The following is a 25,403-nucleotide window of genomic DNA, read 5'->3' on the forward strand; positions in this document are numbered from 1 at the left end:
CAAAAGTCGAAAAACAAACTGACAACGCCACGCGATGGCTATATAATGACAATTCTAGAGTATAGAAATGTAACACTCACCTCCTTCTAAACAAAGCTGTTTTAGAAAGAATAGGGAAGTTAAGATGTTTGTGGTTATGTTCAAAGAGTATGATAATATTCTTGTTAAAAGGGATAGGATTGGGAGCCTTTGTGATGTCGTTTTTTCCGGTTAGTTCCCATCTCTCCAGAAGATGGAGTTTTATTTATATAGTAATTTCTTCACGAAGCAGTCCCCTTGGTTCTAAGTAACTAACCACAAATCCGTATACTAAATCAATCTCTACATATGTTAATACTGCCTGTATACGTTTTCAAATCATCATGCACCACTTCAGTTTTGAATGGAAATTTTACTCGTTTACCCCTCTGTGGTTTTTCTGTAACTTCATACAGAAGTTTCTTGTCAAAGGAATTGATTGCCTTTTAATAGAACAGGGTTGTATCATTGATAAGCAATTAAATTCCATTAAGAATTACCACAAAGCGAGAAGGCATATGCAAAAAACTACCTACAACGTCGTATTTATTACCGTCAAAGAAATAGCAAAGTTAAAAGCTTGGTTCGCTTTAAAATTTGTAAAATTCCAATCCCATATGGATGTGAATACAGCTTCTCTGAAATTGGTGATCAAAAACATTTTTTGTTTTCGCTACATAAATTATTCCTTTAGAGTGATTGTTATACATTTATCGCCCTATTTTTTCAATATATTTTCCAGTAATTTTATGAATTGCGTCACATATGAGCAATAGGTTGTTGTTCAAAAGAAATTATTTACTAATTTGAGTAATTCAGAACCTGTGAGAATTCATGCCTGAATTGTATTTGTTAGTAATTTTATTTATGAACCCGATTTAATTTTCCGCTTTTTGATTTCTCAATTTGTAATTGCAAATAAATTATGATTTTGTCTTGTAACTTTACCTTCCTAAACTATAATATTAATTATAATTGTTCAATAAGTTATGAAACTGAAACAGAATGACGCAGCACCATGAACCGTGCAACAGATATTATACAGGCTGAAGAAATTTGTTAAGTTTTTATTGTCCCCTTAATGTGTAATAAACTGTCGTGTTGTCTTTTCTAAATTAATAATACATTGACTAACAAAATATCAAAGTAAGAAGTGATGTCCATTTATCAACAGGATCATTCTACATACTTTCTATGTCATAACAGCTACACTATAATAAACTTGTTAATGAAGACGCTTGCTCAAGTATGCGCTTTAGTAAATACTGATGATTGTTATGTACAAGACGTCGTAGTTTATTACTTTGAATTTGAAATTAAATAGACAGTAAATAACAGAACATTCAGTATAATAAATTAATTAACACATATCTGAGAGGGTGTTAGAGCAGATTTTTACCCCTCGAAAAGACATTTTCAACCTTGGCTTCGCCTCAGTTGACAATGTTTTCTCTGGGTAACGATCTGCTCTATCACCCTCTCAGCTATGTGTTATTTATATAATGTCCATCGGCTTGGGGTTATTAAGGCATTCGGAAAAAAGTAACTTAAACTTGAGGTATTTTTGTAACTTTCCCTTAATTTACATTTGCCTTTTATTGTTATGCAGTTGTATCTCAAATTTTTCTCTAAGTTAAGAAAAACCTGTTTGGTTATTTTTTCTATTAGAAAATAAGGTGAATTTTTCGTCTACACATTTTAATTGTTACTTTCGTAAAAATTCTATATGGTCCCAAAGATCAGAGTTAAAGAGTTGTCGCCGATAAGTTTTTAAAAGAGATCGGCAAAAGTTTCATTGCAATCCATCCCATATTTAAGTTTGAGTTGCGGATACAATTTTTTGACGGACGCGCTGGGCTGACTTACCGTGGCCGTTGTTGATAGTATAGTAGTTCGATGAATCAATAAATATTGGTGTTCACAGTAATAATTTGGAAAATAAATAATATACGATGATTATAAATTGTATCCATGCCAGCTACCGTGTTTTATCGAGGTTTAGTGTTCAAAAGTTTCAGAGACCAATCAAACATTCATAGTATAGAAAAAAGTTACTTCTAATTTTTTAATTAATTTTCATTATTATAACCTATTTATGTTAAACATTGTTCGACAAGAAATCGACAATTCCATTTTTGATTTCTTAAGTAAACTTATGTAATAAATAAATAATTGATGAGCATATGATTTAGCCCAAAAAAGTCACCTCAATTAACTAGTTTATAGTGTGGCTGGTATGACATAACGTATGTAGAACTAAAAGTATTTTTTTTATTCAATTGCAATGAATGAAAAGATTTAATAATTTTTATGGTTGGTCTGTTTTATATCAGCACTTTCTGTTAATCATCGAGATACAGGTGTTCTTTTATAGGCAGTTTTAGAAATATCTTCATTATTAATAATCCTTTTACAGGCAATGAATGTCTTTCTGATTCGTCTAAATACCTTTGTTATTGCGTCTTTAATTGTAATATAAGAAGACAGTAACGTATCTGTAAAAGTTTATGTATTCTTCGTTATTTAATTACCTAATTAAGGGCCTGTTGGTTCTGTCATTAATGTGATATTATACAGCATTCCTTGTTTATCATAGTAGTATTTTGGCCACTTACTCAGCATAATTCAATTCTTCAGAATAGTGGAGAAAATATTTTAAAAGGGGATTTGTTTGTGGTCATGGTGCACTGAAAATGAGTAATTAAGGGGAAAATTGCAATTGTACTTCTTATGCTAGGTTTAATTATACGCGAATTGGTATAATATGAAATATCAGAAGTTATTACGGGTATGCTCGTTTATTTCTCTCCCCCTTCACGTAAGAAACTGCATCACTCAATTGGAGACAGTCTTTTTTTCTAATTTTGAAACGCAAGACATGCATGCGTATCTATATGTATTCTGAACATATATATTGACGGACTTTAACGCAACACATATTTTGTTGATATTATTTTATCAAATCAAGATTAAATCAATAATCTAATATATTATTGCTATTCCTGTTTAACTCACTTCTTTCTGTTTAGAAGACTTCAATATCTTACCCGAGATATTATGCATACCGGATTATTTATGTCGTACGAATTTCTTGACGCTAGATTTGAAACTCATACATGATTTTTTCAGGGATTTTCTTCGTGAAACACATCTTTGAATCCTTACTCACACCTTAATCAGAAACAGAGCAATGAAAGATTGAATCAAGTCATAAGAATTGCTGAATTCAGGAATATATAACGTGATGTTGCTAGATACTTTAAGTGCTGACAACAACGGTACGGGCAGATGGGATTTGTAAATGAACAACCAAAAGCAGGTTAACCTGTAAATACAAAACCACGCCAACGAGAGACATTTTCGACTGCAATGCCAACTGTTAACTAAGTCACCGGGTGTCATGGCAGACAATTCACGCCAAACATGTTTTCCGTATGCTGAAATTCTGCAAAATTCCCTGCAGAAAATCATTTTAAGGTTTACAGTTTATCTGCCTATATCTATAAACCTCATAAATGCCAAAACAGACTGCAATGATCGAGGCAGATGCGTAATCCGCAGGGACAAAACTGAACTCAAAACATCCCCACAGAACTGGCTGACTTCTCTGTCATTCATTTAGGCGTTGTATACCACCAGTCGTTACCTTCAACGGTAGACACATCCATTAATAAAGAAAAACCAGGATTCCAATGCATACCACATGATTTAAACATTCGACGTGACGTAATCAATTCAACTTTGGAACTGCAAACTTTATATTAAGATGATTTAGTAATGACTGAAATTTATGTTTATATATGTGCTTTACATGTATTACATATTTCAAAATGAAAATTGAAAAAAAAACATAATGTTGCGTTATGAAAGTCAGTACATGTAGCTTTTTTGAGAGGGAAAAATAATGACTTCTCCTTCCATAAGAGAGTAGGGAGAAGTGGTTTCCGTCTTGAAGAAGTGAAATTCCATTACCGTTTGGGCTGCGTTGTCTGTTCATGCTTATCTATGACATATTATTTGAGGAAATTGTTTTATATACTGTATATACTAAAAACCATTAAAAAACATAGTATTTACAATAAAGTTGTTATTTATTCAGTCATATCATTTGTACTGTCAGTTTTAATTTAAGTTTAAATAAAAGGTTTCACTTGTATAAGACATGCGTCAAGAACTTATATTTTAAAGTTTAGAAAAAAAGTTACTCCCAGTTTGTATCTGATGACTTGTTTTCTTTTTTTTTTTATCAAGAACTGTACGAGAATGATTGGGCAATTTAGTTTATGATCTCCACTTGATATAATTTTGTAAAACATTATTGAATGTCAGGACATCATGTCAGTTGTAGGTTGAGTTTCTAATGAATGATTGAAAATTATGTGTGCATGTAAATAAAGAAATTTGTCAATCACAATGCATTTTTTAATAAAAAAAAATATCTCTCTTATGATAATGAGTTGACCGTGGAAACAAAACAATCTACAGTCAAACTCAAACAGTCGTTCGGTTTCCAGTTTAAACTGTTTTTAACTGTTATGTCTCCCCCTCCCCCTCCCCGACCGGTCACACCAAACTCGAAAAATGTAGCCGAAAGGCTTAAACTGGGTGAAACGGAAAAGACGTAGTAGCATCTTTTTACGGTATGTTTACGAACTTCATGGACGGGTTTGGTCGAGAATTGTGCTCCATAACTTTGAGCCTGCTCCAAATTTTCGGGCGACCATTTCGTCCTGCAATTAGACGGAGTGGCAACGTACTTAAGGGCATACGATACAGTTTTGATCCCATATTGAAATTTTGATGAAAATTTGCATATAGGATATTTGTTACCTGATTAAATCAAATATGTAATAAAAAATATACCATCATGTGCTAATTTTTGAGTAAATTGAGGTTGAAATTTCAGATATTTCCTCAAAATTCGGATTTGTGGACGTATTTTTCCTTTCGACAGAAATACATCACTTTTTTGTTTTAAAAGATAAACACAAGCTGTTTTTTGTTAAATTATTTGTAATTTCTTTTTTATATAAATGTTCTATAAATTTGTACATTTTATTTTTATAATTAACTCATATCTATCAAATGTTCATGAATGTAGACAAATAATGTCATTTTTTGCTGTATATTTATCAAATTAAAAAAAAATTGCACTATTGACTTATTCATGAAGATTGGTACACATAATCTTCATACGTAATCAAACCAAATGACACTTTAAAAAAGAGGGGTCCATGAACTCGAATCAGTTTGAATGATAAAAATCAGTCAAAAACTGCATCTTTTCCCGATAAGTCACAGTTTGACGTCGCGAAAATAACAATTTACGTTAGCAACGTCATTACCTCCCCTGTAACTGTATCGTATGCCCTTAAAACGAGATGGACTCACTACGAACATAATTGCCGTATTTGGAACGTACTAGGGATGTGCTTAGACGTGGTGTGATCGTGCGTAAAGTGGATGTACGTGGGCATACAGACCGAGTCCGTTTGTAGCACGCTCATCCCGTTGACACGTACAGAGATCCAACTCGACCTCATTATGTCCTTAGTGCATTTTTATTCCATCTTAGGTTCATCATTTGTTAAATCCAAGGATGTTCAAAGTCGCCGATGTATTTATTTCATTTAATCATCGACAGTATTATTTCGTGGTCGTTTCGAAAATCTCGATTTGTCAGTCGCCATTTTTGTCAGTTTGTGTCAGTATAGCTGTTTGTAATACTATATCTCAAAATGTAGCTAATTGAAATTTGCAGTGATTCAGTTTTACATGAACTGCAAATATGCATGATAAAGTTCTAAAATATTAAAACTTTTCTCGACAAACTACATTTTAATGATCTGAAAGATACGCGTTCTGCGTGTGTGACGACATCATACCATGGTCGCGTTTTGCCTGTCGTTCACCACAGCAAAAGAACAAATCGGGAAGGTGTCGTCTTGTATTTTAATTTTTAAAAATAATGACATACGAATAAGTTAACACTTATTATAGGCCGATTATCACAAAAATCGGAAAAATAGAGACCTACTAAGAACTACAAAATACTAATTTATGTTTATCAAGTATAGCTAATTGGAAGGTATACATGCAGAACTATTTTCACCAAAGATACGAATAGTGCTTATGTTTCCAACAAAGCACAAGTTTAAAAACAACCTCATTAAAATATTTCAGCCGTAAAAATACAAGTTCTATCAGTTCACAATACAAAGTCAAGAGGTACAAAATAATAACAAATTTGTTAATAAGTAATTAATTGAAGATGGTTTATACACAGAATTGGTAATGACAATACCCGGAACAGGGGATTGTTAAGTCATTAATGTGCGGCTGATTGCATTGATTCGATACACATAATGACTCAGTTATAAAAAATCAGTTATTTAATATTTGTTTACTAAATGACCATCTCACTGTACCGAATCAAGCTTGCTGATATTGAGATAAAAATGATAATACTAGTTGATACATTCTCTCAAAGTATGTTAAATCATTTAAAATACTCCTATTATATTTTGACCTATTAGGTGAAATGAATTTAAACATCTGCTGTTATTGCGTTAAACTGCTATACAAAAATAAATGGCAACCATGCACTATGACACTACAATCAACAACTTAAAATAGTTTAAATATAAATAAATGTTGCGTATTAATTAACGATCCTGCAACTCAATACACAGATAATCAAATTGAATATCAATTCATATATTACACTAAATCATACTAGAAATATCATAAAACAATATCTCATCCTTTTATTATTTTATCCTTTTACCGATGTATTGCTTTAATGATGTGCAGAACCATATACAAAGAAGATTATACAGTCCTCTTGGATACATGTCGCCAAACAGATGAGAATCCACTCTTTCGTCTATGGTTAAAAAAGCAAAGAAGTTTACAACAGTAAGAAATTATCCAGGATTTCTTTTTGTAGTAGCATTGGTGGCTAAATGAAATATGTACGAATGCGCAAAAGTTATATATAATAGTCTAACAAAAAAAGGTTTCACACTATTATAGAATATGTTCATCAAGTTTTTAGCAGGCAGTCGGTAAAAATTATAAGGAAGCGTTTTTTTTTTAAACTATTCTTCAGAATAAAATTAGAAATATTTTATTAAAAAAAATGTTTTTGAAACCTTGTATATTTTGCACACTATTAAGGTTTAATTTATTCCCTTGGTTTCATATCATTTGTTTGATGTAAATGATTATAGCCTGTATTATTTTTGAACGTTTTTATGCAATCTTTTAAGGAGTTTAGAAGCTAATATTTTAGAGTCAAGATGGCTATATTCAGTGCTACAAAATCAATTGAGACTGTTAGCTTATCTCAGAGCTTTTATTATACGATAATTTTAAAGTTGCTTATAGTAGTATGTTAATTAAGTCCTTAAACATATCTTTTTTTCAGAAATTCAGGATGGCATAGTTTTAAGAAAATTATCTTTTGCAAGCGTATGTATATAAAGATAAGGAAATGTGGTATGATTGCTAGTGAGACAACTATCCACCAAAGTTTAAGTAAAGTGGATGTAAGCAAACATAGGCAACCGTACGGCCTTCAACAATGAGAGAAAAACCCATGCCGTATAGTCGGCTTCTAAAGGTCCCTACATGAAAAATGTGAAACTATTCAATTGAGAAAACTAACGGCCTAATTTATAACAAAACAATTTACGAAAACAAAATATTACAGAAATGAACCAACGACAACCACTAAACTACAGGCTCCTGACATGGAGTTAGCAGTTTTTGCTCAACATATGGCACCCGTTGTGTTAATTGATTATACAAGTCAAATACGATGTTTTTTAAGCAGGAGAACAAAAATGTATGCATATTCCTGGTTTGTTTGGTTTTTTTTTTGTGGGGGGGGGGGGGGGGGAGGAGGGGGGTGGAGGGGTTGGATTTGGTGACTTAGCTACTGTCTTATTTAGTAGTTTACTTAACATCTCTTGATATTTATAATGAAATGTATATTTTTGTTTAAATCGACTGGACACTGTAATAAAACTATCAGATTAATGGCATATTGCATTGGTTTGATTGTCTTAAATAATAGTTAATGCACCATTTTATGTCTTTTGTTCACACCTGTAGTGAGATGATACGGAAAGACCACACATCGTGTCAGGTCATATAACTATTTGTTTGACATATAGAATTCTATCGGTTGATCGTCTCTACCGAAACATTGTGAAGCAGTCTATAATTTCTATATCCAGACTTAGGAAAATTACACATATACACGTTTAAAGTTTTATACAGTTCATTCGGATTTAAAAAAAAAACACAAGATACATATAGGAGGATTTATAAAACAATAGATAGAAGAAAAACAAACAATACCAATGTCGAAAATAAGAACCTACGAGCAAAACTCCACCGGCCAGTATCAAGCCAGGCTAATTAGAACTTAGTTTTTTTTCGAATTTTTTGTTTCTGTTTGTACGTCTAATTTCCTTTTTTTTTATAGTAAAACTTGCATGAATTGTTCATGTTAGCTATTTAAATAGATCTTTCATCCATCGAATAATTCCTAATTTTACGCAAATTTTTGGTACTGGACTAAATTTAATATTTGACTGTATGAACTGAGAAAAAAGGAGATACCCGTATTTGAAACTATGGTATACAAAATAAACTTGAACACATCAGATTTCGCATCAATTATTCTATGATTAACCAGGAATAAGAATAAACATATAACATTAAAGAGGAATGGGAAAAAAAGATATGTTCGTAATAGAGCCACATTAATCCCAAGAAAGATAATTAATTCAGATAATTTTTTACTAAAACAACCGAAATTAACATATTATGAATACGACAATAACAGAAAATACTGGAAGAACTTAAATTTATGTAGACTATGATTGGTAAAACATCAGAAATCTGGTGACAATTGAGGTTAGCAGTGATTACTGAGTTATGCAACATAAAAAAAATCCGGAGACAACTAATGGAAAAATGACTGAATAGAATATAATGTAAGGATGCAATTTGGAACCTTAATTTTTTATAATTTATAAATTTATCAACCGAACAATAAGATATGTAAGTTATAAAGCATGTCAGTATCGAAGCACTGACTACTGAATTTATGACACCCTTACGGATTTCCAGGGGTCTGTTGTTCAACTTGTGATTAAACTAAATTCATATAATTAATTTTAACGAGTCGTTAAAAGTTTAAAATCACATGATTAGTAAATACAATGATTAAATTGCGTTGTTCAACTTATTTTAATCATTGTATTTACTAATCACTGTATTAATCTTTAATCATATGATTAAGTTTGGATAGTTAGCAAGTGTTTCCCACAATGCATTGTAAATCAGGGACTATATAACTTCCCTTTCTGCTTAAGTTATAACATTCTTCTTTTAACCAGTTTTTGGGTGCCAATAATTATTGAATAAATATCTTATAACATGTTCATATTTTTTATGGAAACATATTCATATTTTAGATTTCTTTCCAGTTCAAAATGAAATGTGCTTGAATGGAAAAATAATTTCAGCGAATGTAGAAAGTAATATGCATTTGTTTATCATGAAAATGGTTTAGGGTACATTTGGAATAATTAACATTTGCATTTCACTTTAAATTATGACTAGGGCTAGAGTTGTCATTTGTTTTTCATAAATCTTGGTATCTTAAACCATTGTGGTGACGTCAGCCTATTCATTTACCGTGGATTCTTTTTCTAGAATCAACGCTTCCTAAATCTTCCGCTGAAATTGACTCACCAAATTATATTCAATTGTTTCCTTTGTGTGCCTAATTTCATTAAGTTTGAATTGGCTAATTTACTGATTTCTGTTCACTAATGGAATTAATTTAAAAACTTACCTTTAATTTTTGTAATTGTTATATGCCTTCACTGGGAATCGAACCCTTCCTTGAAATATGTTATGTGTGACTGACATCAACACATCCACGAAACCTCTCGACTACCAATGGGTTACAATATAGATGTCTATTTTATATATTTAAATGAACATCTGATATACATCGGTTCATCGGACACACAGGGCTTGTACCTTTATATAGAGACAATAGGCAGTCGTATAGTATGAGTTGGTAGCCGCGAGGTTAGCATGGTTAAAATCAATGAGTTAAAGATAGGGATTTGTCGGTTTAGGTTCGAATCCCTGTATTCTCTCTGTTGTTCCAATTCTTAAGTTACCCTGGTTTTTTTCTAATTTTGCATGTTATAGTGGATATTTTTGTAATAATAGCGAGTTTTACCGTTTTTTTTTATTATTATTATTGGCTATTTCACATGTTTAAAACAAAAATTATTACATTTTATTTGTCAATTTTTGTTTTATAAATATAGTATGATTTTATCTGTTTTACTACATAATTTTACAAAGGTTTGTTCGTAAATTCCTATGCGAGAAAATCGTGATGTGCCTAGAGTGCTAGAAAAATTTCGATAACATACTTATTATATATACTTTATATATGCTTTTTGGTCGGGTTGTTGTCTCTTTGACACGTTCCCCATTTCCATTTTCAATTTTATTAGAATTATTTCGAATATGTCTTATTTTGTATAAACAGATAATATTCATATGCCTGGTAATATAAAGATCTTTAAAGGTAGAAGTGTTATATTTGTATTTTGTTAACCAATTAATTGTGATCTGAGATTTATCAATGCATCGTTGGACACGATAACATGGTTATTTAAACTCACTTACAATACCATCTAATTAAGAAAAGGCTTTAATTTTGAAAAGAAATTAACACAATAGTTTAAGTTATAGATACAATGGATAAGCGTAGATTCATGAAAAACAAACCATTCGCCCTCCGGGCTCATGGTTTCTTTTTCAAGAATCCACGCTTATCCATTGTATCTATATAACTGAAATGATGAGGTCATACAGTTGGTAAAAAAAAACCACATTCAATGAGTAACTTGAAATTTTGTTTCTATAAAAAAGAAAAGTTTCAATCATTGATGAAATAGTTTTATCATGCAGCATGTGACTGTTCTAACTCGGAAACAATGTCAGTGATTGTCTTCGGTCCTCAATAAAAATGCGTCATTCATGGCCATGATTTTCATGGAATTTGATGTCCGCCGAAAAATGGGGAAATTAGCAAAGACTTGCTTTGGAAATCACTTATGGCCTGTTCACTAATGCTATGGTAACTTTTATTATTTATAAAAGCTGTTCGTTATAATTTGTTGAATGATTCCGCACACTAATGTGGCCGTCTTTATACGTTTAGTCTTTGCAATCAACACTAACACTGAGCGGTAAAATACAAACACAAAAAAAACTGCCGAAATGTGCAATTTCTTTCTGTTATCAAATGACCATTGTATGAATGCGTCCGATCCTTCGCCCCATCTTGTCAAGCCTCTTTCCAATTTATGTTTCAACTCAACTCCTAGCAAATATATTGTGTTTATTTCAAATCTTAAGCTCTTTCATAGCCGGTCATGGCTAAAATCACTTTCCAGGAGATAAATATCTCTTAAACGTCTCATATTTCGAGCATAGGCCAATTTTTGCATTGGTACAGCAGGTGGATTAAGTTTAACGACAGTTTAAGCATTTTTAACGACTCGTTAAAATTAACGACAAGTTGAACAACACACTAATCATATGATTAATTTTAATCGAACGATTAAGAAATTTTAACGACTCGTTAGCACTAACGACAAGTTGAACAACAGACCCCAGTCCTACAACAATGGTACCCACCCAGTGCTGGCAAATTAAAATAACTCTCTTTAAATGTTTACCTATATGAACATTTTACATCAGTTTTTAGTAAATTCTACTATCATCGTATCCAAAGATTTCATAACGTTTCATTTCTGTATTGATATTTGAGTTATGTCGCTTTATACGAGAAACATAAGTTGTGATCATCTAAATTTAAAACAGAAAACTCTAACATTATAATTGTCAGCTGCTAATAACAGTTTGAAGCAAATTTACTAATAATTTCACACAGTCAGTACGTGACACGAACTTAAAGCAAAATAATGGTGGTATTGTTCAAGAATGATCAGAGAGAAACTGAAAAATCTCATACGGTTTTTGGTAAAATGATATTAAAAATGTTTAGTGGAGTGCCTATATAATTCACTCGCCCAATGTTTTGTGTTATTGATAAATTGTGAGGAAATTTTATTTTTTTTAGAAATAACTCTATAAATAACACACTGTCAGTAGCGATCACGCAAGATATAAACAAAATTTAGTATTTAACGGATATATGTACTGAAAAAAACAAGGGATTTCATTCAACACACGATGAATATTGACCACATATATTTAAAGTAAAGGCTAGGTATGAATTGATGTATAGGATAAATCGAATGAATTGTCTCCTACGATTGTATTTTTCAAAAGTACAGAATTGAGTATATTGACATAGCAGGCGAGGTATGATGTTAATGTGCTTTTATTAAAAAAACAACTTTGGACACTGTCATAAATTTACAGGAAAACATTTTCGTTTCGTCTACTTACTACCCACGGTAACCGTTCAGTGTATATATATATATATATATATATATACATATATATATATATGTATTGTTTTATTAAAGTGCAACCTGATATAAAATATAATACAAATATGAAACATATTTTATAATGTCAACCAGCCTTCATAGGCTTATGATGCACTGTAATTCTAAAGTTCTCATAAGTATCTGTTATAAATATCAAATATCAATTTAATTGTACAATAAACAAGTAGTTATTTTTTTCTCATTAATGTTTGTGTTCTAATATTAGGAATGTTAGTGATAAATTTTGACACAATTTTAACACCGGCACTGAGCAAAAATTTGAATTTATCCAGATCAGACATATTATCAAAATTACAGTTATATCTCTGTTGACAGTCCATAAGCATACACTTTCTCTGTAATGAATAAGCAGGGCAATGTAATATATAGTGTCTTTCGTCTTCTACGGTCCAAGTCCCGCAAACTTTACAAAATCGTCTATCGACCGGGATGCCACGGTACCGCCCTTTCTCAATTTCAAGGGAGAAAATATATGAAAATGATTCAAGACTTAATAAAAATATAGCAATACAAAACAAAAATGCAAATCCTGAATTTTACAATGACGACACAATTTTTTCTTATTTAAATAATATAATCAATGAACGTTAGAAAAGCAGTGTTTTTTTCAATCTGTGTTAAGAGAAGAACAGGGAACACAAAAAGTTCCTAACTGCACGGTTTATCAAAAGAAATTATTGTCTATATATACCGGACAATCTCGGGGGAAACTCTTTAATCAATGTTTTTAAAGCAATGGTCAGAGAAAAAATAATAAATGAGAATAAAATAATAAAAACTTAATACAAAGTAGTCTTAGTCCTGTATGGATTATTTCTGAAGATAGAAATTAGACATGAAATAATCCAGAAGAATGTACATCATAATTATTATAACTATATGAAAACTATTTAGTAGGTCAAAGTTAATAATTCCCTTGATTACCAAAAACAAAAATTTAACCGGACCTGATGTTTGTCCGTGATATAAGATTTAACTGACATAAACGGTACCAATTTTTCTGCACCAGATGCGCATTTCGACAATCAATTTCTCTTCAGTGATGCTTGAGGCCAAAATATTTTAAAATCCAAAGCTTATTAAAAAGGTGAAGAGGTATTAGCTAGCACGATTTGATTATAATGCTTACCGTTCTACTGTTCCAATTCTTAGTTTAATCTCGGATTAGTTTGGAGTTCACATTGTTGAATCTAGTTTGTGTGTAATGTTTTATCTATTTCTTTTGTCATTTATTTATAATGTAGTCTGTTCTATCTTCGATATTTTTTATAACCAATCCTCTTTGTATGCTACTACATTTTCATGAGGAATCGAAAAGTATCAGGAAGATATTGTCCGTCAAATGATGAGAAAAAAAAAACGGAAAGATTAAACTCTATAATAAAAGCGGACCACAAATCTTACAAAAATACAATTGAAAACAATTAAGATGTAGTACATTGTATGATTGCCAATTGAAAATACCATCCATCAGAATCCATATGACGTAGATACAAGTCAGTAGTCAGCTATGACCAAATGTGAAACGAGAAAATCAAAGCCTGATTACTTACACAACAATGATGAAAAACAAATAAAGTATACATGAATCAACGACAACCACCGTATTACAGGCTTTTGACTTGACACGCGTCTTGCATACCAAACTTTAAGCATGATAGCGTCGATGGGTTGTTTGGGACAGACACATTGGAAAGCGACGGGGTTAAAGATGTTTGTAAGCGGCCTAATTGTCCCTAACCTTGGACAGTTGTGTTACAGAACAACATAAGAACAAACTGTGAAAATCAGTTCGAAATTGATTTACTCAAAAGTTTGGTACTGAGCACAACAAACCAAAAACCAAACTAACATAAAAAAGTAATAATAAAAAAAAATGTAGAAGAACTCGCAGTTATTGAAAGCTAGTTCAAAGCCATATCTAAAATTAAGAGATAAATATTGTATTATTGGATTTTATCTCACGCTCGCAATTTTCCAATTTGAAAAATATAGGAACGATACCTCAAGCACAGGGATACATTCTACTGTATCCAGACTGCACAATGACAACCTCTGTAATTAGTACGAACAAAAACAGATGTAAGCTATATAAAATATGTCACAACTCGTTTACAGTGGTACAGTAAATAACCCATACATTAGTCTTATGTGACCGATTGGCTCTCTTCTTATAGTGGGAGCGTCTGTTTCAAATCTTGCTATTATTCTGAGAGGAGGAATTCTATTTATTTTCGGAAGTTGGTCTGTCGATGGTATAAATTAATCCTCAAAATTTAATTGAAAAAAACCCTTTAGTCGCAAAAGAGAGGCAAAAGATACCAAAAGGGACATTCAAACTCATAATCAAGGAACCATTTAAAAACTTCATAACCCTTTCCTTTAACTTCTTTAAATCATGTAATGAGTTCAGCATGGACCTTTAAAAAAAGATTGAATGTCCTGAGCCGTTCTCAAGCTCTCTCTTGCTACGATAAAACCTGACTCACCTACATCAGAGTCATTGTTTACCCCATTCCTTCTTGATAGAACAGAAAAAAAAAAACTGCCAGACAAACTCTTCACCTCTGCTTTCACCTGATATGAAAAAGTCACCAATTTTTGTTTAACAGGACCCATAGCCGATATAAGAGAGCATCAACTCGCCTCAGTTCTTTTCAGGATATGCAATTAATCAAAAGTTACTATTTTATCATTCACGATCAATGTGATTGATAAAAAGTCTCAATCCAATAAACCGTTACTTTTCCTATCCAATACATCTATAAATATCTGCCGTTATACCATATTCTACAATTACAAGGAATACCATTTTAATTATGCGTCTTTCGTTCAAAGGAGGACCAATATCCTATTCCCTGTCCAGGGCAATAACACGTTTTCCCCAGGCCCCCTTCTATCTAAGTTGGCCATACTTCAATTAGTCGGCATCAGTTGTCAGTTCATCCTATTTACCATATTTCTATTAACCCCATCTTATGTGAACTGAGCACAATCTCTGAGACACCATTGGCTCCTCCATGTTGATGGTTGGTGGCGAACAATTTAAAATATGGAAGACTGACTATGGTATAATAGTGCGAAAAATGTTCTATTCTCGTGACTGTTTCAACAACTTCAGAAAAAGACTCCTACGCATATTTTTTAATGCGAGGAACGTCCTAGTCCTTGGTGTGCTATTGCCTTAACCCCAAATATTTAATTTAATTATTTGAAAAACAAAACAGTATCAAAAATATCCCTATTTCAGGAGAGGCAGAAGATATCAAAGGGATATTCAAACTCATAAATCGAAGACAAACTGACACCTCGATGGCAAAAAACGAAAGAAAAACAAACACAACATAGAAAACTAAAATAATACCGAGGGTGATTTAAGGTGATCCGGAGGGGTAAACACTTCTGCTGCACATGTGGCACCCGTCGTGTTGATTATTTTCAAATTCAGTGATAAGTCTCAATCGGGGATGTTAAATTCGATGAAAAAAGAAAGGTTTTGTGGATACGACAATTTGAATATATCCATAGCCATTTGTGATATAGATTTTGTATATTTGTCAACTAATCGTAAAGTAGTCAGCCAAATCTCTTCCTTGTTAGCAGCAACCCTCAGAGTCTATAAAGGAATTCAAAATAGTAAACTTGTTTATGTACTCGAACAGATCTAACAATATACACATCTGATACACACCGCCCCTAGAGTATTTAGTTTCACAATACCCCCTACTCGGAAAAAAATTTATGTTAATAGTTGGTAAAGAGATTTCCTGGAGTACTTGGAAGACCCAGCAATATAACGTTGTTCGTAAGAACATGTATGTAACTTAGGTATTCAATACAGTAAAGGAATATCCATTTTCCATCTTTGGTTGAAATTACAAAGGAATATAGAACAGGCCTATGATTATCCAGATTTCCTCTTTCAAATTGGTAGATCTCCTCGGGGACTGTGTCTATATATGGTGAGTATTGAAGTGAATAGTCAATACCTAATTCCTTTATCAGGCAGCTTTTGCAATGTAATAAACACAAACCAATCTTGTTTGGGACTTTCTCTGCTGGGAAAACAACATATTTGTTATTGAGGTATGATAGGTGTTTAGCATGATTTGGGTCTTTAAAAATGTGTCCCATTGAATTGGACAAATAATGGACTGTACTAGGCACGATAGAGGGAGAGCCCTGTCTAGATATTGAGCACTCTATACAGGGGAACTGGAACTGAAATGGGTTCATTTTGCTAGAAAAAAACATTAATACCATTATGCCTATCTCCTGCCCGTCGGATAACTGAGTAGATAATTAAAAAAAATCGGCATTACGCATTACGGCTTTACGGCTTTACACCAGATCTCCTAGATTAAGTCGTCAGTGAAAACCGAGATAACCTTATACAATTCTTCAGTAGAGGCTGATACAGGTCCATCTACTTACCTAGTTAGACTTTTGAGATATGGGCCTCTCAGATGTTGATCGACTGTCAAGGACGTAAAAGGTTTTTACAATGTTGTTTCCATTTTGGTTTACCTTGTATTTATATTTTACTTAATTTGTACTTTATCGAGAAAGTGTATACTATATACGGTATGTACTATCTACTACAAAAAAATTAAAGGCGTCTTTGTTAATTTACTATCAACTACAAAAAGTTTTTTTTTGCGTCTTTGTTTTTTTTATTTGTATTTTTGTTTGAATTTTTAGTCAGTTGTGTTGTATGTCTGCGATGTATGTTTACACAATTTTGGCTGCTGGATCCAAATTATTGTCACATTAACACATTATGTGTGTTTGGGTTGCTCCCCAATTTCCTTCCTCAATATAACGAAACTATGAACAACTGTCATACGAGTGGTAGGTCTAGAAAATTTTGGGTCCTCAATGCTCTTCAACTTCGTACTTTATTTGGCCTTTTTTAACGTTTTTGAACCAAGCCTCCCTGATGAGTCTTGTGTAGATGAAACGCGCGTCTGACGAACGAAATTTTAATCCTGGTATCTATGATGAGTTTATTTAGCTTGTTAGCCAAGTTTAACGCACCATTTTCTTCGGAAAATGCCTGTACCAACTTATGAATATGAAAGTTCTTTTTTCACTCGTTCCGTTGGTTGTTTTTATAACTTTCTAACACTTGTTTTAATCCAACTGTTTAAAAAGGTATCATAACCCATCTCAATCTGTCTTCTCTAATCAAGGTCATTCTTAACATCGTTTTCATGGGTCAAACTCAGATCTTTTAAGGAAGTGCTGAATCAAACGGACTTAAAGCATCTTCAAATATTTCTCTTTGTCCTTTTAACTTAAGGATCATGTTCTTGCCATTTTAGAGCTTCGAAACTACAATAAAAACATTGAATACTAGTGCCCTTGAATACGGGGAATGACTCCTAGAGGTTACTCTACAATTTAATTGGCTATAACATTTACTCGGTAATAAGGTTGCTAAGAATCCTTGAAATGATTGGACGTCTGTACTTTGTACTCTCGTATATACTAGCCATATTCCTCTGCATATCTGTGAAACTTTGTATAAATATCTTGGATTTCCCATTCTACTTCAGTTTAATTTTTTTGGAGAACACATGCCTTAGCCCCAATCGTTTGTATGTCTTGTAGCGGGTTTTATTGACCTCTGAACTGAATGCTGTCTGATGGTCAAAGGCATCCACTAGATTTTTGGAATGATTGACATACAATATTGCCTTTGGTGGCTACTGTACCGGAAACCACCTGGATTCAACTATTACGATAAATTTAAGTTGATCAATTCAAACAACTGGCTGTACTGGTTTTAAGGGTCAAAATCTGATCGATCGATATTATTCAATCATTACAATCGATTAACTGTTGATCAATTCAATCAACTGGCTTTATAGTTTTCCAAGACGCATGATCGTATTGATCGTATTTGATCGTAACGATTGAATAAGAGTTTATCAATCCAATCAATTAGCTCTCTTGTTTTCAAAACTAACAGATTGATCGTATTCAATCGAAAGATCGAATAATGTGATCAGTTTTATTAATTTGCTCTTTAGTTTTCAAAACACACTATCGTATTTATCGTATTCATTCGTTACGAAAAAAATATTAATCAATTCAGTCCACTAGCTCTTCATGGTAATGACTAACTCTTGAGCCTCGCTGACTTCGGTATCAGTCCCCCCCCCAAAAAAAAAAACCCCACACAACCACCTGTAAAACCGGTATCATCGCTAAAACTCTCTCTTAATCCCCGAGTATGGTCCCTTTTATACGGACAAGGAGACATTTCAATCAGCTGTGTATAGAACAACAATATAAATGATAAGGTCCGTGATTTTAGCCAACTCGCTCATATTTTGGTCGTCAAAAAATACAGATCAAATGAATAACAGTATAAAGTAAATATTCTGGCGTCAGAAAATGCTGTTTGTTTTCTTTTTCTGTAGTCCTTTGCATAAGGTTTTAAAAATACCGCCCATGACGCTACGTTCATTCTGAATACGTCGCGATTAACGGGTTAACTTAAATTATTATAATGAGGACAGTCCTACTAGGTTTGGACAGTTAATTGAATTTTAAGTTTTGCCGATGTCAAGTACATTCTTCACTCTGAAAGCCCCTAATATAATGAGACATCCCCTCATCACTGCTGTATAGATTTGGGTTTCCTACCTATCACTCCGGAAAACTGGATGAGAAAAGTTTAATATCTTCCTAATTCAAATGAAATAAATACATTCATAATTTAAATTAAAAGTCCATATCTATAATATAATTTAACGTGAGTAATTTTTAAAAGGGATGGTTTCAAGCTTGCACCTGTTGAGTTCATGAATATTGATGTAAAATGCGTGACTAGAAAAGTGTAGGATTGTTCTTCTTTTTTTCTGTCCAACATCTGTTGCTTTGGCTCACTGCATACAACGTTATCTTTCAAATATTTATTCATTCACGATAGATCTGCGGGCTTGTAAAGGTAAAACAATACTATAATCATCCACTTTAGTTTGTGATAGAGATTTTTAGTCGTTAATCCTAAGATCCTTTAATTGAGAACAGTGTGTTTGATTCGATCATAACATTTGAAGTATCATTATTCGTTAAGAACGAAAGTGTCGAAATATGAACAAGAAAAACGTACATGAGGTATTTGATGTTTTTGGTGAATTTTCAACTCTTCCTCTTTTTCTTGGTAGGTAGAATTAGGAAAGATAAAAGGACCAAAGCAAAATAAAAATTTTAAAACATGATTAATAGGATAACTTGCAAAAGGATTTGATAACTGTAATCTTTTATTTGTAAAACCTGGTATTTATAAATTCTAATAATTTTAATTAAAAATAGATATCTCATTTTTTTAAAACTGTTTAGTGCTGGAATAATGATCCAAGTTTGAGGCAGAGAAAGTGTGCAAAATAATGTTTTTTGTGTGAATGCCAATAAAGGAACAAATTTAAGTTCGATTTATTCCCTAGGAAATATATATTAGTCTGAAACGGTCATTTTGATCTTAACATCATCTGAAAACTCTGAAAAATACATCATTCAGTCATGCTCAGTCTTTCAGTCAATTTTAGACTGATCCCTTGTGGTAAATATAGTACTATTCAGACAATTCATTTGCAGTCAATTCAGTACTGTTCAGTAGTTTTTCAGTTAACTCATTATGATGTTGATGTGTACAGGCAAATAACAACTTCTGAACATTACTGAATTTACCGCAGAAGATAAATAAGAATATGACCAAAAGACTGAAATGACTTAATACTTTATTGTTCAGTCTTTTAAGAGCTGTTCAGATCAAAATGACCGTTTCAGATAAAAAAATGTTTGCTAGTGAATGTTCGTCCTAAAATTTTAGCTACACTCCAATAATTTAGGTACAGTTCAAGTTTAAATGAACATTGAAACATAGAATATTTCCTCCAGTTATGGTGGTAGTTGTATTTAAATTGAACTGAATTCAAAGTGCAAGTGATTAGTCGTCGAGGTTTGTTTCTAGTTACAGTTTTACTTAAAGTTGCCTTATACTTAGTCGTCACTTGGGTACAAATCAGAATAATAAATAATCGACTCCAGTTGATTCACTTAAATGTTTCGTAGCTTTAAATAAGATTTTTACTTATTCATAAAACAAATGAAAGTTAATTGTTTTCAAGAAATCTGATAACGTTTATAACAAAAAAGTTCCGAAAAATGAATATTACAAATTTTTACGATATATACAAAAAATGTAAAACAAAAATACCGAACTCCAAGGTAAATTCAAAACGGAGAAGTCCATAAAAAATCCAACGTTATCAACCAATAGAGCTACATGTAGCGAAAAACAATTGTCATATTCCTAACTTGGTACAGGCATTTCCCGCAGAAAATGGTGTGTTAAACCTGGTTTTATAGCCAACTAAAACTCCCCATTGTATGACAGTTGTTTAGAGTTCGAGATAGAATGCCCACAGTAATCTAAAACGACCCCCAAACTCTTGCATGTTAAATCTGTATAAATGTTAGATGGTAGTTCATTAATTTAGATGTGCACAAACTTTGCACACAATATGTTTATGCTAATAAAATGAATTCTGAGGTATGCTTTTATCAGAAAGCAACTCAACGAAAGAAATATAAGGTTACATACGGTCCATATGCTATGCGAAGCTAAGTATTACTCTTAGTACGGAACAATCGTAAATTTATTTAAACGGAGACCATTACAGACTTTTATCTGCCAACAACAGCATTTCCTGAACGACAAAAACAATTAATAAAATAACAAAACCAAATGCTTTTTTTGATTAGTTTCGTTGATTTTTGAAAAAATCCTGAATTAGACCAATCATACCAATATTTCGGACCTAATTTCTATTTCAAAAAACAATGGCAGACATTATCTGTTAACAAAGCTCTGTTCATTACCGGTTAATAAGTTAAATAAAATTTTAGAGGATTGCAACACAATTTCATATAGCAGTCCTAAGTATGAAATCGTTCAAATTATAATGGCATATTGTTATTCTAAACTGTTTCCCAAAATTGATCGCCCTGAAGATCATAAAAAACAGTTTATTAAAATAAAGTATGTAAATAAAGGTTTTGATTTTGTAAATATTGCCGGTATTTTTAACGACCATTCTGTTAAAGAACAAATTCCGGGATATTTTGATAATACTGAGGTCCCTCTTATTTGTTATATTTACAAGAAATCTACACGGAAATTTGTGTTTAATTATAGCCAATTGTGTAAAGATGTTAACATCAGTGAAAATACACCTACTTCATGTAATTGCAGTAATTCCGAATACATTTATGGACCCATTTCCCATGTTATAACAGGAGATCTTAACATTGTCAAGACCGAGAGTTAAAATCATTCCTCAGTAAAGGACCTAAATATCGTCCCCCGTCAATTATTAATTGGAATGAGTGTCGTAATATCATCCACGACTCACTCCATACTTACTGTTTGAAATGGATAAAACGGGAAAAAGCTGACAAAAAATCTTTGGACTCTTTTTTTAATTCAGTAATGAACATAGTTGATATACGTATTCAACATTTTAAAGAACATTTTACTCTTAACAATAACCACAATAAACCTATTTCTCGTATCAAACATAAACTAAAAGAACTAGCCAAGGAATTTGTTTTTGTCCCGGCCGATAAAGCTGCCAATAATATTATTATTGTTTGACGTAAATTTTACATTGAGGTTCTGAAAAAAGAAATCACCAATTCACCAACATTCCAACTGACTCCATTTTCAGAAAACGACATCTGTAACAAACATAAACTTTTAGCTACCGCTTTACAAGCAGAACCAAATACAATGAAAGTCCCAACTATATATTAGCTTCCGAAGCTACACAAAACACCTTACAAATATAGATTCATTTCGTCTTCAAGCCATTGTTCCACTACTAAATTGTCTATTCTTCTTACCAGTACACTTGGTACAATCAAAAACCTGATAATAAATTGTTCAAATAAGGCCTTCGAAAATAGTGGAATTAATTACTTCTGGAGTGTCAAGAACTCGTTGGAAGTACTTGATAAATTACATGCATATATTGGTGATTTTGAATCTGTTCAAAGTTTTGATTTTTCTATCCTATATACCACATTGCCTCACATTCTCATTAAGAAAAAATTCACACACCTAATTAAATGGGCATTTAAAAAGTCAGAATGTGAATATATATGTTCAAACTCTTTTAGGTCATTTTTAAGTAGCAATAAACAAAAAAACTATGTCAATTGGACATGCTTTGATACTATATATGCCCTTGAATTTTTACTAGATAACATTTTTTTTCGCTTTGGAGATTCCGTATATCGTCAGGTTATCGGAATTCCAATGGGGACTAACTGTGCACCACTTATTGCGGACCGTTTTTTGTATTGCTATGAGTTACAATTTATGACAAAAATCAGCAAAGACCCATCGAAACAACATCTGATACACAAATTTAATAATACTTTTAGATATTTGGATGATATTTTGGCTCTCAATAATGACGACTTCAGTATGTATATTAAAGAAATTTATCCTGTTGAACTTACTTTAAATAAATCTAATACTAACAATGACCACTGCCCTTTCCTCGATCTTGATATCTATATCATTAATGGAAAGCGTAATACTAAAATATATGATAAAAGAGATGATTTTTCATTTCCTATCGTTAATTATCCATTTTTAGATGGTGACGTTCCCTTGTCACCATCTTACGGTGTTTATATATCTCAACTTGTACGATTCGCCCGTGTATGTAACAATGTTTTAGATTTTAACGAGAGAAATTTATGTATTACTGAAAAATTATTACACCAGGGTTTTCGATATCACAAACTAGTCAAAACATTTACTAAATTTTATCATCGGTATAAGGACATCATTCGTAAATATAGCTCAACATGCAGACTTCTTATACGTTCAGGTATTTCACATCCAATTTTTTATGGAAATATTCTTTATAAAGCACAAAAATGTCAGTATTCACCTCTGAAGCTAACAAAACCTTTAAATAGACTTATTAAGAAGGGATATAGCTACGATACTGTTGTCAGGTCATTAAAGATTGCATATTTTGGCGTTAATATTGATTCACTTATAGGGTCTTTGCATCGGCACTAAACACATTTATTTAAAAACCAGTTGTTGGCATGACACGGGTTATGTTCTTCTCATATATGTTATGATGGTATGATACTTAACCCCTAACGGGAAGGATTGTGCCTGATATTCATATGATGAAGACATAATCTTTCAATCAGTTTAATTGAAGTCTGGAGCTGGCATGTCAGTTAACTGCTAGTAGTCTGTTGTTATTTATGTATTATTGTCATTTTGTTTATTTTCTTTGGTTACATCTTCTGACATCAGACTCGGACTTCTCTTGAACTGAATTTTAATGTGCGTATTGTTATGCGTTTACTTTTCTACATTGGCTAGAAGTATAGGGGGAGGGTTGAGATCTCACAAACATGTTTAACCCCACCGCATTTTTGCGCCTGTCCCAAGTCAGGAGCCTCTAGCCTTTGTTAGTCTTGTATTATTTTTAATTTTAGTTTCTTGTGTACAATTTGGAGATTAGTATGGCGTTCATTATCACCGAACTAATATATATATTTGTTTAGGGGCGCGGGAATTTCTCGCTGCATTGAAGACCTGTTGGTGACCTTCTGCTGTTGTCTGTTCTGTGGTCGGGTTGTTGTCTCTTTGACACATTCCCCATTTCCATTCTCAATTTTAATTTATATCTCATATTATTTTGGAAGTTTTATGTCCTTTTCGATATATAACTCGTGTTTACCGTTGGCAATTTTTAGTGTTCCTGGTGAAGAATGGTGCTAAAACAAACGTAAAGATTCGTGTTGTTCAATCTTTCGATATCTATATTGTGTTTTATCGTTGTTATGACTGTTTTCATTCATTTTAATTCATTGCTGTGGTGTTATCTGTATTAATTGGACTTTGCCCCATTGATCATTAACTCTTTTTAGAATCTCTTTGTAAAATATGGTTATAAAGCTTATGCTAAAAGCGGTATCAAATATTTATGGAGTGGAAAACCTCTTTGAAAGCTGGAATTGGATAAGCTAAGCTCCATGCAAGATGAGTTTGATGTGAGGAACATAGCGCTGTCACAGTCATCCGCCGTTTAAATCTGTTCTAAGCTGTCAACGTGGCCCTTTCCATGTGGCGTTATTTTTTCTAGTTGTTTAAATTTACTCTGGATCTTCTCCAGCTGTGTGTTAGTCTACCTTGTCTTCTGCATGACAATGGGTTCCACTCAAATGCATGTTTTAGTATCATTATGTGTCCTCTCAAGTGCAAAACATTTTCTTAATATGTTCATTGCCTAGGGTTTGTTGTCCAGATTTATATGATCTATTTGCTTATAGGTCTGTGCCATCATACGCCACAAATATATACGTGTTATAGTGATGAGACCTCCATTTTGTGTTGGAGTTCTATGATGAGTATCCAGGTTTTTGTCTCAATAAATATAATCTCATCATATATACCAGGATTAAAATTGTATACGACAGACGCGCGTTTCATCTACAAAAGTGACGTTTGAATAAAAAAGGTATATAGATTTCAAGTTAAAATTGACATTTCTGATTTGTGTGTTCTCATATAGTGCATTAGATTTCCAAACTGGCCTAAGCATGGCTTCCTTGATTTATTCTCAGTTTATGTCTTCTTCTGCCTTCCTGATATACTTACAATACTTCCTAGATTTTCTAATTGATCAACTCCTTTGTCGTTCCCCCTTCGATTGATTCTTGGTCATTCTTCCTTGTCATAAC

Source organism: Mytilus californianus, unplaced genomic scaffold (assembly GCF_021869535.1).
Source record: "Mytilus californianus isolate M0D057914Y unplaced genomic scaffold, xbMytCali1.0.p SCAF_1, whole genome shotgun sequence".
Lineage (NCBI taxonomy): Eukaryota > Metazoa > Mollusca > Bivalvia > Mytilida > Mytilidae > Mytilus > Mytilus californianus.